This window comes from Colletes latitarsis, chromosome 3, assembly GCF_051014445.1.
Source record: "Colletes latitarsis isolate SP2378_abdomen chromosome 3, iyColLati1, whole genome shotgun sequence".
Taxonomy (NCBI): domain Eukaryota; kingdom Metazoa; phylum Arthropoda; class Insecta; order Hymenoptera; family Colletidae; genus Colletes; species Colletes latitarsis.
In genome coordinates, this window is record NC_135136.1 from 34,575,074 (window position 1) to 34,589,380 (window position 14,307).

The 14,307-nt window shown below is 35.4% G+C and overlaps 1 protein-coding gene across 1 annotated transcript in view; it reads left to right on the forward strand.

Annotated features, from left to right (window-relative positions):
* Positions 1–943: 943 nt before the first annotated feature.
* Positions 944–14,307, forward strand: part of Knockout (Stork-head domain-containing protein knockout) — a 235,492-nt gene continuing 222,128 nt past the window's right edge. The window contains exons 1-5 of the mRNA XM_076762167.1: positions 944–963; positions 1,270–1,392; positions 1,513–1,890; positions 1,993–2,115; positions 6,068–6,143. The gene's annotated coding sequence lies outside the window, so the exon portion shown is untranslated. The remainder of the gene's footprint in view (positions 964–1,269; positions 1,393–1,512; positions 1,891–1,992; positions 2,116–6,067; positions 6,144–14,307) is intronic.

The following is a 14,307-nucleotide window of genomic DNA, read 5'->3' on the forward strand; positions in this document are numbered from 1 at the left end:
CTCAGATAAATGTTCCTTTTCTGTGTAGTATATATTTTGAAGTTATTCATTTTATTTCTCCCTAGGTTTTGGATCTACCTAGATTCGGTGTCGATAATATTGCGCTTGAGTTGGTAAGAAGTCGAGGCATAGACAAAGTGTGGAGGAGATGTCACTGTAGTATTTTTTCGTAACACTCGGATTTGTGGCACAGACAATGCATACTGGAGATGTAAAAAACTGTCTTTCGTGTTACACAGACCAGGAATTCGCGAGCTCAGCTCCAAGGTGAAGTCGAGCGGCAGGCGGCCGAGAATATAAACAGAACCTAACCAAGCGTTGAAAGAACAACAAGCATATCAGATGACTGACCCTGGCTTACGAATGCTAGTAATGGTAAGAATAAAATTACTTTTAAGAAATACTGTAGAAAACACAAGAAATAGGTACAGACGTGTAATAGATGAACAGCATTTATAACATTTTTATTTATATAAATTAATGTCATCATGTATTCTCTACATATTTTTTGCTTGTTGTACTATATTTGTATCAAAAGCATTGATTGAAATTTTGATTAAAAATTAATATATTTACATATTATTAAGTACCTATTAAGATCGATCTAGTTACGTATGTATCGAATACCAGATCGATATTCGATGTTCAAACAGCGCCTGTGATTGGCTGTTACTCATTGTGACGTCACAAGGATATAAAGACAATAAATCATTAATTAATTGTTAGTCTGATATCTTTTTGTATTTATTTTATGTATTTACTTTATTTATTTTCAGTTAGTCGAGATATAAGGTTTAACCTTTTCTTCCGAAATACGGATCGAGAATCGAGACGGACTACGTGACAACCGCGCCACGCTCCCCACCCGTTACCCCCCGCGGTAGACGCAACCGTTGCTGTCCGCCATTCGTCCTCTGGAAATTCGTGTGATCAGCTGCTGTGACAGGCTTCGCGTCTAATGAGGTATGTAATTTTTAATTATTGTCATCTTAATGTTCCAAATCGCTCGTAGTACTTTCCTTTATTGCCTGGTAGTGCTTTCATTTAATATTAACACATTTCTGACGTTCAAGTCAATCGGAATCGCGAAAAATGTTTCATCTGTTTCGCACGTGCTCTTCCCATACATAATCTTCGTCAATTATGATGTCTGTAAACATAATTAACAATTCATGGACCATATTTCGGGTTCAGTCGATGTTTAATTAAGTTATAGATACATTTATTTTAACGCATTGGATCATAATATGTGTTTCATTGCTGTTACAGATTCTGATTGTTCGTGTTCAATTGAAAGGGACGCTACCGGCACGCAATCGACGCCATGTTCGGAAATGGCAAATGGAGGGAACTGAAAATGGAATATTGGGAAAATCGACTTCATTATAACATGTGAGTGTGTACCTATATATGTTTACATATTTTTGCGTTTTTATCGGTCAAATGTAATACTAAATCTATTAATAGACATGCCCGAGTAATTACTTAATTATTTCTTATTTCATATTTCAGCTTTTCTTCCAGAAAGTTTTATGACCGCGTGCAATGCGGTCGGTAGAATCAGTGTTTGTTGCGTAGATTAGTCGATTGTTTTTCGAAACACAGCTGCTTCGAGTAGAGTTTCGTTTATACTTTAGGCACACGCGAAGGTCGATTCAGTGTATATTGCGCATTAATATATTTTTTCCAGAGCATCGTGGCTCTTAGCTTTCTAAATCGCGACAGTAGAGCCTCTTATCCGCCGACTATGATTTTCGGTCGCGTTAGTTTATCATTTTCTTTAATAATTTTTTCAATTATTCCTTTCAAAAGTAGAATTGCTCGTTACCGGTATTAGAATCAGTGCATCACTGAAGAGGAGTTTTGGACGATGCTCCACGAGTAAAAAATGTAAGTATTGCTCAATTTTGAGCATATAGATACTTTTATATTAAATTACGAATTGTTTTTCATTTTTACGGTAGATTATAATTGTTTCCTTATTCTTTACAGTTTCTAGATTTGATCTCTACATCCTGGCAACCAGCAGGACCGTGCAGACGATTTCGTTGATGACTAGACTAGGAAGCAGCATCTCAGAGGTCTAACCTAGAGGTTCGTCGTAGTCAACGGTTGGTGAGTCGCATGTGCTTCTGTTCCTCTGGTCCCCAATCATGTTGTAGGACGAAAGGTCCGAATCAACACGGGTGACCGGTTGTATACGTAGTATCTTTGGCGAATATAATGACCGCGGGAATTTTTTATACCCGTGAGTAGAAACATGTGCATTATTTTATTTTGTAGTTCAGGTTAGAGTCTTCTTGTACTCCGTGTTTTTTTAGTTATTATAAATAAATACTTCACAGAATAATAAATAATTTTTATCAAGAACATTTAAGCATGAAAATGTATTAAATATTTTCACTATCACATGTTTGAACACATATTAAAATATAGAAGTTAATTACTTATTTTCTTATCTAATTTGTTGGCTTCATTATAAAATGATGACTATTACAATTTCTATTAAGAACATTTATACATGAAAATATATTAAATATTTTCACTATCACATGATTGAACACATATTAAAATATAGAAGTTAATTATTTATTTTCTTATCTAATTTGTTGGCTTCATTATAAAATGATGACTATTACAATTTCTATTAAGAACATTTAAGCATGAAAATATATTAAATATTTTCACTATCACATGTTTGAACACATATTAAAATATAGAAGTTAATTATTTATTTTCTTATCTAATTTGTTGGCTTCATTATAAAATGATGACTATTACAATTTCTATTAAGAACATTTAAGCATGAAAATATATTAAATATTTTCACTATCACATGTTTGAACACATATTAAAATATAGAAGTTAATTATTTATTTTCTTATCTAATTTGTTAGCTTCATTATAAAATGGTGACTAATAATAGTGTATGTATATGGGATATACAGGGTGTTCGGCTACCCCTGGGAAAAATTTTAATGGGGGATTTTAGAGGCCAAAATAAGACGAAAATCAATAATACCAATTTGTTGATGGAGGCTTCGTTAAAAAATTATTAACAATTAAATTAAAAAATTTGAAATCGTTCTAGAAAAATTATATTCGGTTGCGGGGATCAATTACAATCATTTTTGGTGAATAGACATACCCCCGAAATCCTACCCAGTTTCGAGAAAAAAATTCGAGTAGGTAGACAAATTTTTCGACAAAATTAGAAAATTTCAAATCGTTCTGAAAAAATTATTACTAGTTGTGGGGGTCAATTACAATCATTTTTGGTCATTACATATACCCTCAAAATCCTAACCATTTTCGAGAAAAAAATTCCTCAACGAAAATATGATTTCTGGCAGAAATGTCAGCCCAAAATTTCATGCGAATCTTTAAAACGTCATAACTTCTGAACGGATTGGACGATTTTAACGTTCAAAAAGCCAAATGCCGCGTATTTTAGTGTAGAATATGTAGCAATTATAAAAATATTCGAAAAGTTGATCCTTGACCCCGCAAAATAAGAAAAACCTCATAAAAATGGTTCAATTTTCAAACAGCCATAACTCCCACAATAGTGAATAGATTTCATTGAAACTTTTTTCTGAAGTAGAGCTCATGGGTACCTACAAAAAAGTATTAGACAACTTTTCTATAGGGCGTCAAACAAAATTACTAAAAATGAAAAACGAATTTTTAAGAAAAATCGACAGGGGGTAGGTGCCTAAATTTTTCGGCGAAATTGAAAAGTTTCAAATCGTTCTAAAAAAATTATGTTTGGTTCCGGGGATCAATTACAATCATTTTTGGTGAATAGACATAGTCCCGAAATCTTATCTACTTTCGAGAAAAAAATTCAGTATTGGCGAAACATTAAACGTTAATAACTTCTTAACGAAGCCACCATCAACAAATTGGTATTCTTGATTTTCGTCTTATTTTGGCTTCTAGAATCTCCCATTAAAATTTTTCCCAGGGGTGGCCGAACACCCTGTATATTATTCGTTCCTTAATTATTACAAAATATGATGCATTTCACGTACACGAAGACTATTCGCGACTGGTAGATTTTTGAGTCAAAGTAATAAGCATTCTATAATATATTCATTTCTTTAAAACTTTGACGACAAAATCGACCGAGAATATTTGAATATTTGAATTAATAATACAATAAATTTATTTAAATGATACATCTAAAATTTTCAAAGTACATAATTTTATCACAAAGTCATAATTAAAGTTTTTCCTTTTAAATAATTAAATTTCAATTAGAATATTTTCTTTAATAATGAGATTTTTCATAATTTTCATATTTTAATATTAATATATTTTGTTTTTAATACATCAGAAATAAAAAGTCGAATTATTTTAACAGAAAATAAAATAAAAAATACCGTTTGTATTGTTTATTAACCACTCTTTCTAGCTCAGGATTTTCAGGGTACTTTCCCGTGTTCGTTGCCTAAACTCGCCCAGGTGCCCAGGTGCTACCTGTGTAAGCGAAGGCAATGAGCACGATGATTTAGTTTATATAAATTTCTAATAATATCTATCTGCGACTGACATTGCGTTAGTGTATCGTGCGCGACGTAATTTCCACATGTGTGTGTTTGTGTGTGTGGTTAGGCTGTGGAATTGCGTCGTTTTAAAAGTTCAGTATAATTTATAAATAAAATTCTATTTCGTCTTGCACATATTTTTTGCATATGCGTAAATCATAGTACAGAATATTTAATAAAATATAAACGACAAATATCGTTTGACTTTGAGCAATAGACTGAAGAAATTCGATTGCGATCATTTATACAATAATACAATAATTTATTTCATTTGTACAATAATATAATGTATCAAAGATTTCATTACATTAAAATAAAGTAATATATGTATATAATAAAGGTACGCAATGATCACTTGGCTTTGTCAGTTGATTTCAGGCATTGGTACGTAAACATTAGAGTGTGAATGTTTGCAATGTTCGGGTGTCGGAGGAACCCCGGGGAATCCTCTCTAGTGTAGGCTTTTGCGCCCGAACATTATGTGTGAGAACCGTGGAGCGTATGTTTGCGAGAATGAGTTTTGCAATTTTTTAAATATAGGGCTAGGTAGGTAGGTCACTTATCTTCTGGTATGTGTGTTAGGTATAAGTAGGTAGGGTCAGGGCAGGACTGTCACAGGTCCTATACCTGTAGTTGGATTTCGAGAGTTGAAAAGTTAGCCATTTCAAATGGTTTCTACCGTTTGTTTTGGTGTTACTTTCGATTCTTGAAATCGTCGCGGCTCCTAAAGTCGCTCTTCGCGTTCGCGGTCGTTCGCGGTAGGTTCCCCGAATCGCTCGTCCCGCTCGAGTTTCTACACACCTGGTCCGATAACAATTCTTGGAATTGTTAAAGGACTGCGTATTGCACGGGATCTCGAGCGTAGATTTAAGTTTCAGGTTTCGGCAGGACCGCCGAAGAAAGAAGAGACTCGATGAGTCGAAGAGGCCCTGACAAACTGTCGCAAGAGTGGGCTACAACAAATGATTATTCATCTTCATCTTCGGATGAGGATGGAGAATCATTCTTGGTTTCTACTGTGTCATTGTATTCGCCTGTAGTTGTAGTACTTGTAGCTTTTCAGATGGTACTTGTACCACAACGGTCAGTGTTTTGGGGCAAATCGCGACTTGCTTTAGTGTTACGAATGATGAACGATCGCATTGCGATTGTTTTAACTTTTCGGTGATTAGTTTTAGAGTGGCGATCATTTTTCGCGTTTGCTTTCCAGGTTAGGGTCACGAACAAGAACGGATGACGGTTTGCTATTAGCGTTGCGAAACATGAATGATACTCGCGCTTCTTGTCTAGAAAATTTTTCAAATAATTAGTCTTGTAGTTCCATTTAGAGTTGCGAACAATATAAATTTTTCGCGATTTTTTTCAGAGTAGCGTTGCGAATTAGCAATGATCACGGTTTGCATTAGAGTTGCGAATTATTAATCGGGTTGCAAATACTATGAACGGATCATGATTATATTTTAGGCGTTTTGTATTATTGTTGCGATATTAACTAATCGCGTTTGTTTCGATTACAGTTGCGACACGTATAAAATGCCCAAAACATACTGGATTCTGGCGCAGCATCATGAAGCAGTCTAACTTAAATTGAAGGTAATAACCTAATTGAAATTTATTTATGAAGTAGAGCTCATAAATATCTACAAAAAAGTATTAAACCACATTTCCGTACAGCGTCACACAAAATTAAAAATTAAAAACGAATTTTGAGAAAAATCGACAGGGTATATTTAATGATTTTATATTTCCAATGAAATTAATCGATTGATGCCCAATTCAGGACCGTACAGCTTTCATTCTGATAGAGAACAATAAAATTTCTGTAATTTCATTTCCTGTCTCACTTGCTCTTGCGTTCATTTGTGTAAGCTGTTGGTAATGTTGCGAGTAACACGAAAATGATAGTGGGGTTTCGAGACCCCAATATTGTACTTTATAACATATTTAAAAATGAACAAAATTCATAAAGGGGAATCATCAATAATTTCGCCAGAATTTTCAATGTAGTAGAAATGCTCAAAGTTCCATTCAGTCTTACGTAGAATAGTTAAAATAGTCTTACAATGTCGTAAAAGTCAGATGTATAATTATTAATTGAAGTAGTCCGTTGAGTCGTTCCCATTGCCAGAGGCGTAGTAAAGCGTTGTTCATGTACGGGCATGTGTCTCGTGTGCTATTGGCCACTTATTAATCTCCATACAAATACTAACGTGAAATCTGGACCGTGAGATCAGGTCAGTTTAAACGTGCACCAACATCGTGGCACTCTCTCGCGTTGTACTACCTGTGAGGGACGACGATCTCTGAACTATTCACTGCTTGATAAAGAAGATAAGAAGACGATAATATGTTGCGGTGAGAAATTCGCTCTTTAATGTTCGGCGTTCAGCAATGCGTTTAGTACGAGCATCTAGATATTCGTCATATTTTTGTAGATAAAAGCATGCCGAGAATACTGTAGTATACATTAAGTCAGTTTCTAATTAATTACTCCAAAGAAACGTTGGAAATGAAATTTAGAAAAGTCGACGATATATACCTTACACCTGACAATGAGTTCTTATCCGGTGTATAAAGTTACGTTTCGATGCGAATAGAGAATCAATTGGTCTCCCAAACGTAGATCAAAAAGTTTCAAAAACAATCTATTATCTAAATGTAAGAAAATTAAAAAGGTACTGAATCATTAATCCTAATGAACTTGTAGTTGTATTCGTTTTTCTTAGATGTCTCTATAAGTCAAAATTTTGCTAATTGAATTAAAATCAAAATTTTACTAATTGAGAAAACTTTTTTCATTTCCCATCAACTTCGACTTTTCGAGGATCGATTGTATTCTGACTAACTTTAAAATCAACGATCGAATGCGAAAAGTGATAGTACTGACTAGCATTCGCCAGTGGTCAGTAGCGGCGATTATGGTTGGCCGATTATTTCACAGAGGACGCGATGGGACATTTCTAGAATTTTCTGAGAGACGCAAAATTACATACTTACATTAGAAGGAACCATACTAAATTATTGTCCTTTAAATAAATAGTTATCTCTTTCATACATCAGTGCGATTAAAGTTTTCCGAAACAGTTTATCAACACAATTTTTTCTTTATGATTATGTAAGATTTCGCAGGTAGTAATTTCACTAAAAATTCTCCTGATCAAATCAAGAATTCAAAACGGATATTTTTAGAATTTTTAAGAATTTTTCATTTCCGTTGAAAAATTTGTCCACCTATCCCTTTCTATTGTGACAGAAAATTGGTTTTTGATTTTCAACAAATTTGCATAACGTTGTGCAATAATGAAGTTTAATACTTTTTTGTAGATTTCCAATAGCTCTACTAAATAAAAAAATTTGAATGAAATAAATCCATTATTCTAGGAGTTATGGTCGTTCGAAAATTGGTCAACTAAACTAAATCTGTTTTGATCAGTAATTTAAAAAATTCGCTATTTCAACCTTTCCGATCTCTAAAACAAATTTGCATCAACTTAAAAGTTGTTTGTGATCATCACAATTTTATCAACTCATCGACTAGCAATCCACAATGAAACACTAATAATGTTTCATGTACGTTTATGGCAACGGAAAGGACTTTCGCTATTAATATAGAGAATCATCGATAGAAATCCTAACCAGTACTTTATTGTTGCTTTTCATGCGGGTAGTGACTATAAAATTATATCTTTGAATAGAAAATTTCAATTTCAATCTCTGACATATTATTCACCGTACATCCTAGGTGTCGGGAATTCGCGTAAGTGAGTTTCGTACGTTGCCTGGAGCTTATTACTCTCGTTACAAACACCCGCGCGTACTCAAGGCCGTGGGATCGGGCTAGTTCGTACCGACACCGACCTTGCGGCACTTTCCAGGCTAAGTAGTAACCGCGATGAGACCGGAATATCTTTGAATCGTTTTATGCTCGGGACCGTACAAGATAACGAGAATAAGAGAACTAGAGATGCCTTTTGCCTTTTGAGCCGAGCCGCGGATATATGCGTCGCGACGTCGCCTAGGGATGGTTAGCATGACGAAGGTGACCTGAAATTTGCTCGGACATACCGGAATTCATCTTCGAGCGAACGCGATTTGCGTTCCACTCGGAGGCTTGTGAATTGGGTCAACGATGATTCGGTTCCGACTATATCGAACAATCCTGGCAGTGAACTGTCTTGTTTATTGATATTACAGTTTTTAAGGACTCAAATTTTTATAGAGCGTCCTCTATAATTTCATTTATTTTGTGCCATTTTTGAGCTATTCCTATCGATCTTTGGACATTTAGTTACCGTGATTCTTAGCGAAATTTCGAAGCGAATCACTCCGATTGGAAACTACCCTTCGAAGGATTTATTGGAAGGAAATGAATTCGTTGTCGTTAAACTGGTGACACCATTGTCGTTCAGAGGCCCCTATAATCGTCGAAGTCATTTCGTGGTCACGCAGAAACGTGTGCAACCATTGTCGTTGATTTTATCGAATGCCTTTTGTGCTGCGAGGTTAAGGTCGCGTCTATGAAAAGGATGCTCAATCCGTCTAGAATACCTCAATAGCGTCGTCGTTCCTTTTATCTGGCCGCGATCGAACCATACTTTGAACTTTTACATTTTCACCCACGTATTCTTCCTTGCTGTTCACATTGAGCTCGAACGACCGTCATTTCTACAAATATTTTCAATAAAAGAAGTAAAAATAATTCGTGTAGCGTTTTTCAGTCATTATTGATTTCATAAAATTGTTAACAAGTAAATATAAAATATTCTTTATTTCCTTTTAATATACATAGTAGCTTTTTACTACGGCTATAATTACGGTCACGATTATTATAGATATAAATCTATCACCCTGTTAAATTTTATTGAAATCGGTAAGAACCACATGCGAGACTTGTCTTGTTAGATACAGTTATAGAGTTTCACAGGAATCCATGTGAGAGTTATTGTCTCATAAGCTAAGGGATTAATGACGTCCGCCGGCAATAGATATCCCCTTAAACAAACAAAAACTTGCTCTCCTTGTCCCGGCGCAGACAATTACTCTAGATTCTTTACTTTCCCGAGAAATCTCATGCGTAAGTTGCGAATAGCTTGCACGCACGCGTGCCCGTGGCATAATTTTCAAACTGGCCGGTCGATTAGCAATGAATATGATTCGCGTTCGTGACACCTGTACAGCGTGCGACCTATCAACCCTCAATCACTTTTTCCTATTTCTGACGTTTGGAACGTCGAGTTGAGAAATTCTACAGACAGTCGCGCCTTTCGAAATCGCCGGTGATTTATGGAAAGTCAATGAAATCTACGTTCTACGATCGCTGACATTACGGTTCGCGAGTAAATCGAACAGCGAAGAAGATTTATTTTTCATCTAATTGCATTTTAATTTAAGCCCTTTGCTTCTGAAAATGCATTTGATTTCAAATTCCTAATTACTTTGTAAACAATTAAAAGATTTTTGAAAAAAGACTGGACGCGATGGACAGCTTTTGTTTTTATTCGTGGAAGGATTTCGCTGTTGAGTAGTCTTATTGTTTCTCTTGAAGATTAATCGGGTAGGGTGGCAAAATGACGAGGATATTTGTCATAACAGGCCACGCGCAGCAAAAAGTTTCTGCTCATAGTATAACAAGCTCAGCACGAAAGGCGTTTCCCTTATCCTTGTTTTTCATTTTCTCGTCATCCTGCGTTCCTTGCACTATTTCCTTCGGCTTTTATTACGGTCGTGAAACCATAATATAAGTAGAAAATACGCGTCTTGGAGTCGTGAAATAACATTAATAATAATATATCTTTATTGCACCAGAGTTGTGTGCAATATAGGGGAAAGTTGGTTAAAACGGGATGCTTACAGCTACAGACTAGAAACGTGCTGTCACCTGATTCTAAATTAAAACGTGTTGAAAATCATTGAAGGCATTGGCATGTGGTGGCTGTAAATATTAAGATTTTAAGCAATTCTTTTTAACCGTGCTTCAATCAGTTTTTATTTGTCTTTTCAAATCTATTTCTAGACTTTTAAAAATTGTAACCACATGATATAACCTATTTAATTACATTATTGCTCAAACGCTTTGAATAATGCGGCAGAGAATTTTTTTGTCCTCGTTTTTATGCCTGTCATAAATGTTGACAATAATATAATAGCATATGATCGTCACGTTGTTTTTTTGTTACTACTTTCTAGTTGATCTCGCATTAGAAGTAAGAATCCGGTACTTTCACTGCTCTTAAGGTAGATATAGCTGTTTTTACTCGGACATTACTTATGCACAATTACGCTATCTTCAAAATAATGGAACTATGAATCAAGTATTTTAATATCGGTAGGTAACAGCTAATTATGTACGCCTTAGTCTTCAATTTAGATACAGGAAACTATGGAAAACTTTTTTCTGTATAAAGTGCTCGTTTAAAGTACGAGCACTGGTATTTTATAGCGGAGATATACGACCACATCTTGTGTTTTTGTTTTCAATCATTATACATATAGTGTTATGTAAATAATGATGCTGCGTTTGCGTATATGTGCTTTTAATGCGTAAGCATGTGGATTTACAATATTGACATTTTCTCTATAAAGAACGTCAAATTAGAAAATACTTGTCTATATTATTATTCAGATAAACAAATTTATAGGCCTTAATTTGAATATATTGCATTAGTATAACGTGTGCTTGATATCTTGTGTACTCGGTTCTATGTAGTGAGTGGTACGTATTCTATGCGTGGTATGCATAGATGTGAATTTTAGCGATTCGTGGTATTTTTATGGCACGCTTGGTATGTTTAGTATTTTAGTGGTCTGCATGGTATGTGTTTTATTTTATGTGATATTTTTCGTAATATAACTGCTAGTTCTTTGATATACAATAAAAAATAACAGAGAAACGAGTACAAAGAAATGCGTGCCAAAGGGAAGAATATCAAAATTAATAATAAATACCCAATCTAAAAGGATCATCGGTTGATGGCGTTATATTTAATAACGTACAATGACGTTCGACATAAAATAATGGGGAAAGTCTCGTGCTTCTAACCGACGCAAAGAACTTAACGTAATCTAAAATGTCAGGGCATGTAACGTGACAGTTAATTAATTGTTAGGAGAATAATAAATCACCTCTGATTTCGAGTTGTTTCAGAGTTATTAATCGTAACAGCGAGAGTAAGGGATTACTGTTGTGACATATTACCGACATAGAAGCATTTTGCAGAATAAACTTAATTATACCCATATTACACCAAGTTCTCTCGTGCAATGTCCCTCGTAACCGCTCGATAAATATTTAGCGATCGTATCGGGCAGGAATTGCCGTGAATTTAAAATCAAACACGCGCAAAAATTACGCGTCGTGCGATCGTTTTCGCGCAACCAAGAGATGCACCGCGATATTAGTCTCGGTAACGAGTATAATAACTTACAGGGTGAACGGTGTATAGAGGGAGCGTCGATTTTTCCTCGATAATGCTCATAAATTCTCAGATCTCGTTTCCCGATATTGCGCCATTTCCCGATAAACGGCCTCGACGGGAAATTACAGGAAACATGGGCGCGCGTCGTGCTGCCCGCAGACGTTCACCGTACGAAACGAATCGAAATTGCACAATTTTCAATCGACGATTCATGTCGCGTTTCGCGCGGAATTTGCAAAATCACCAGGTTCGGTTCGCCATGCTCGTTGCCACGTGTCTCGCGGCCATTTATTAACGCCGCGATCCTTATTGAAAATTCCCAGTGAGACGAGTCGTTAAGATCGATCATTACTCGAGTACGCTCGACGATCGTGGTCACGACTTTTACCTTTAAGCGACTTTGCCTACGTTTAAATTGACTTTAGGATCACGTCGGATTCTATCGCGCGCGAGACCACGATTTTCCTTCTATCGACGCACTCGGTCTTTCCGCGTGTTTCTCAATGGAACTCCAATTCGAAGTCTTCTTCTTTTAAGTTTAACGTCGCGACATTGATTAAGATCTACAAACGAAAGTGATTCCTTATGAAAAAGTAGGAAGAAAATTGTATCGTTCACGGATCAATTGTCGAGATAATCGAGTTTGACATTTTTAGGTTGACGAGAATAAAATTCGTATTTTAATGAGAGAGAACAATAAAATTTGTCGATTCAGGGAATTTTCAAAATTTTAAACATATTTCGAAGATGTCAGAGGTAACGTTTTCATCTTTCAGCAAAGTGCCGCTGCCACCCTTGAGTTTGTCACCAGCTCTTATCGATTCGAAGACGTATCACCCCCAATTTGTCACGTTGTGCTCCCCAGTTACAATGTGAATTCCATTCCATATGATTCCGCGTATAATCCATCATGTCGGATGGATAAAAATCCCCTTTCTTGTTGCACCACGGGCGCAGAAAGTATCGAATTTCATGCAGCAACTATCAGCAAGGATGGCACGATGCATCATAACTATCAGCTTACTAGAATTCTACTGTATTTGGAAAATGGACAGACATAACTTATACACGTTCCAAGTAAACATTGGAACGTTTCGTTTTATTTTTCTTTCCATTATCGGTCTCCTACTGTTTCAATAATAATACGTCTTCGTTGTACCAAAATTATATAAAAACAAACGAAGCGTGAAAAAGAGAAGGAAATCAATGTACAGTAGAAATGTACGTAGAAAAGTACGTGCAGTGGTACAAAATTGAGGTCTATTTCTATACTATTATTAAACTAATCTGCAATACAAAAAAATAATAGAAAAAGTAGAAAGATAAAACAGGTACTGGACAAGAATAAAGAGCTTAAATTATTCAAATCATTGATAATGTTTAACAATGTATGTTGTGGTTGCATGCTTGAAGAAGTTGATGGCTGATAAGGAGTAAAGCATGGAGAGTGTGCCATGATAATATACGGAGCAGTAAAACAAAGAACCTTGGCATTTGAATATATGATAGATAATAAAGGAGAATTTATTGACTGCTCCATGAAATGGTGATGGAGAATCTAGTTGGCGTTTATTCTGGTTTTTCATTTTCTTCTATGTGATCTAAGCAGATACAAAGTTGTTTAATTTACGTCTCGATTTGTCAGTACGCTGAAGATAATTCTGTGATAAATGTAAGGAAAAAATTTCTTGGCCTTTACATGTAATAAGAAAGGTTTCTTGAGAAGTGAATTAATTCAATTTATCATGTGTTCTTTTCAGTCTATTAACAATTAGTTGAGAATTTCGTGAGAAACCTTTCTTAATAAATGTAGAGGTCAAGAAATTTTTAATTCGCATTTATTACAAAATTCTTTCCAGCGTATCGAACTTTCTTCTGATAAAGCGAGACGTAAATTGATAATCATTATTCGTGTGAAGAGAGTTGTAGAAAGGGTGACATTTGCTTGAATTGATAATAAGTTGGCCCGTAAATTGAAAAGTGTTCTGTTAATTTCGATTCTATTCAAAACGTAGGTGGACTCTAATGGGTGACAGGAATGAAAGTCTGTTGGAAGGTAAATCGACCAGATTTTGATTTGTCATCATCTCTTATATAAACATCGCATTATCTTCGCGGAGATGAAAGGAAACAGTAAGCGGTAAAAAGATTGCTGCCTGTGTTCTATAGTTACAGAACGAAATGAAAAGTTGGGCGAGAGCGAGAGCATCGAAGAATAATGGCGCATTCAAGAGAAAATTGAGATCGTTCGTGTAACCATTCGGCGTAACGATTGTAATACCTCGTTCGAGGAAGAACCAACCAGCGAACTTCATAAGAAAGGAATAACGGGCGTCGTAAAT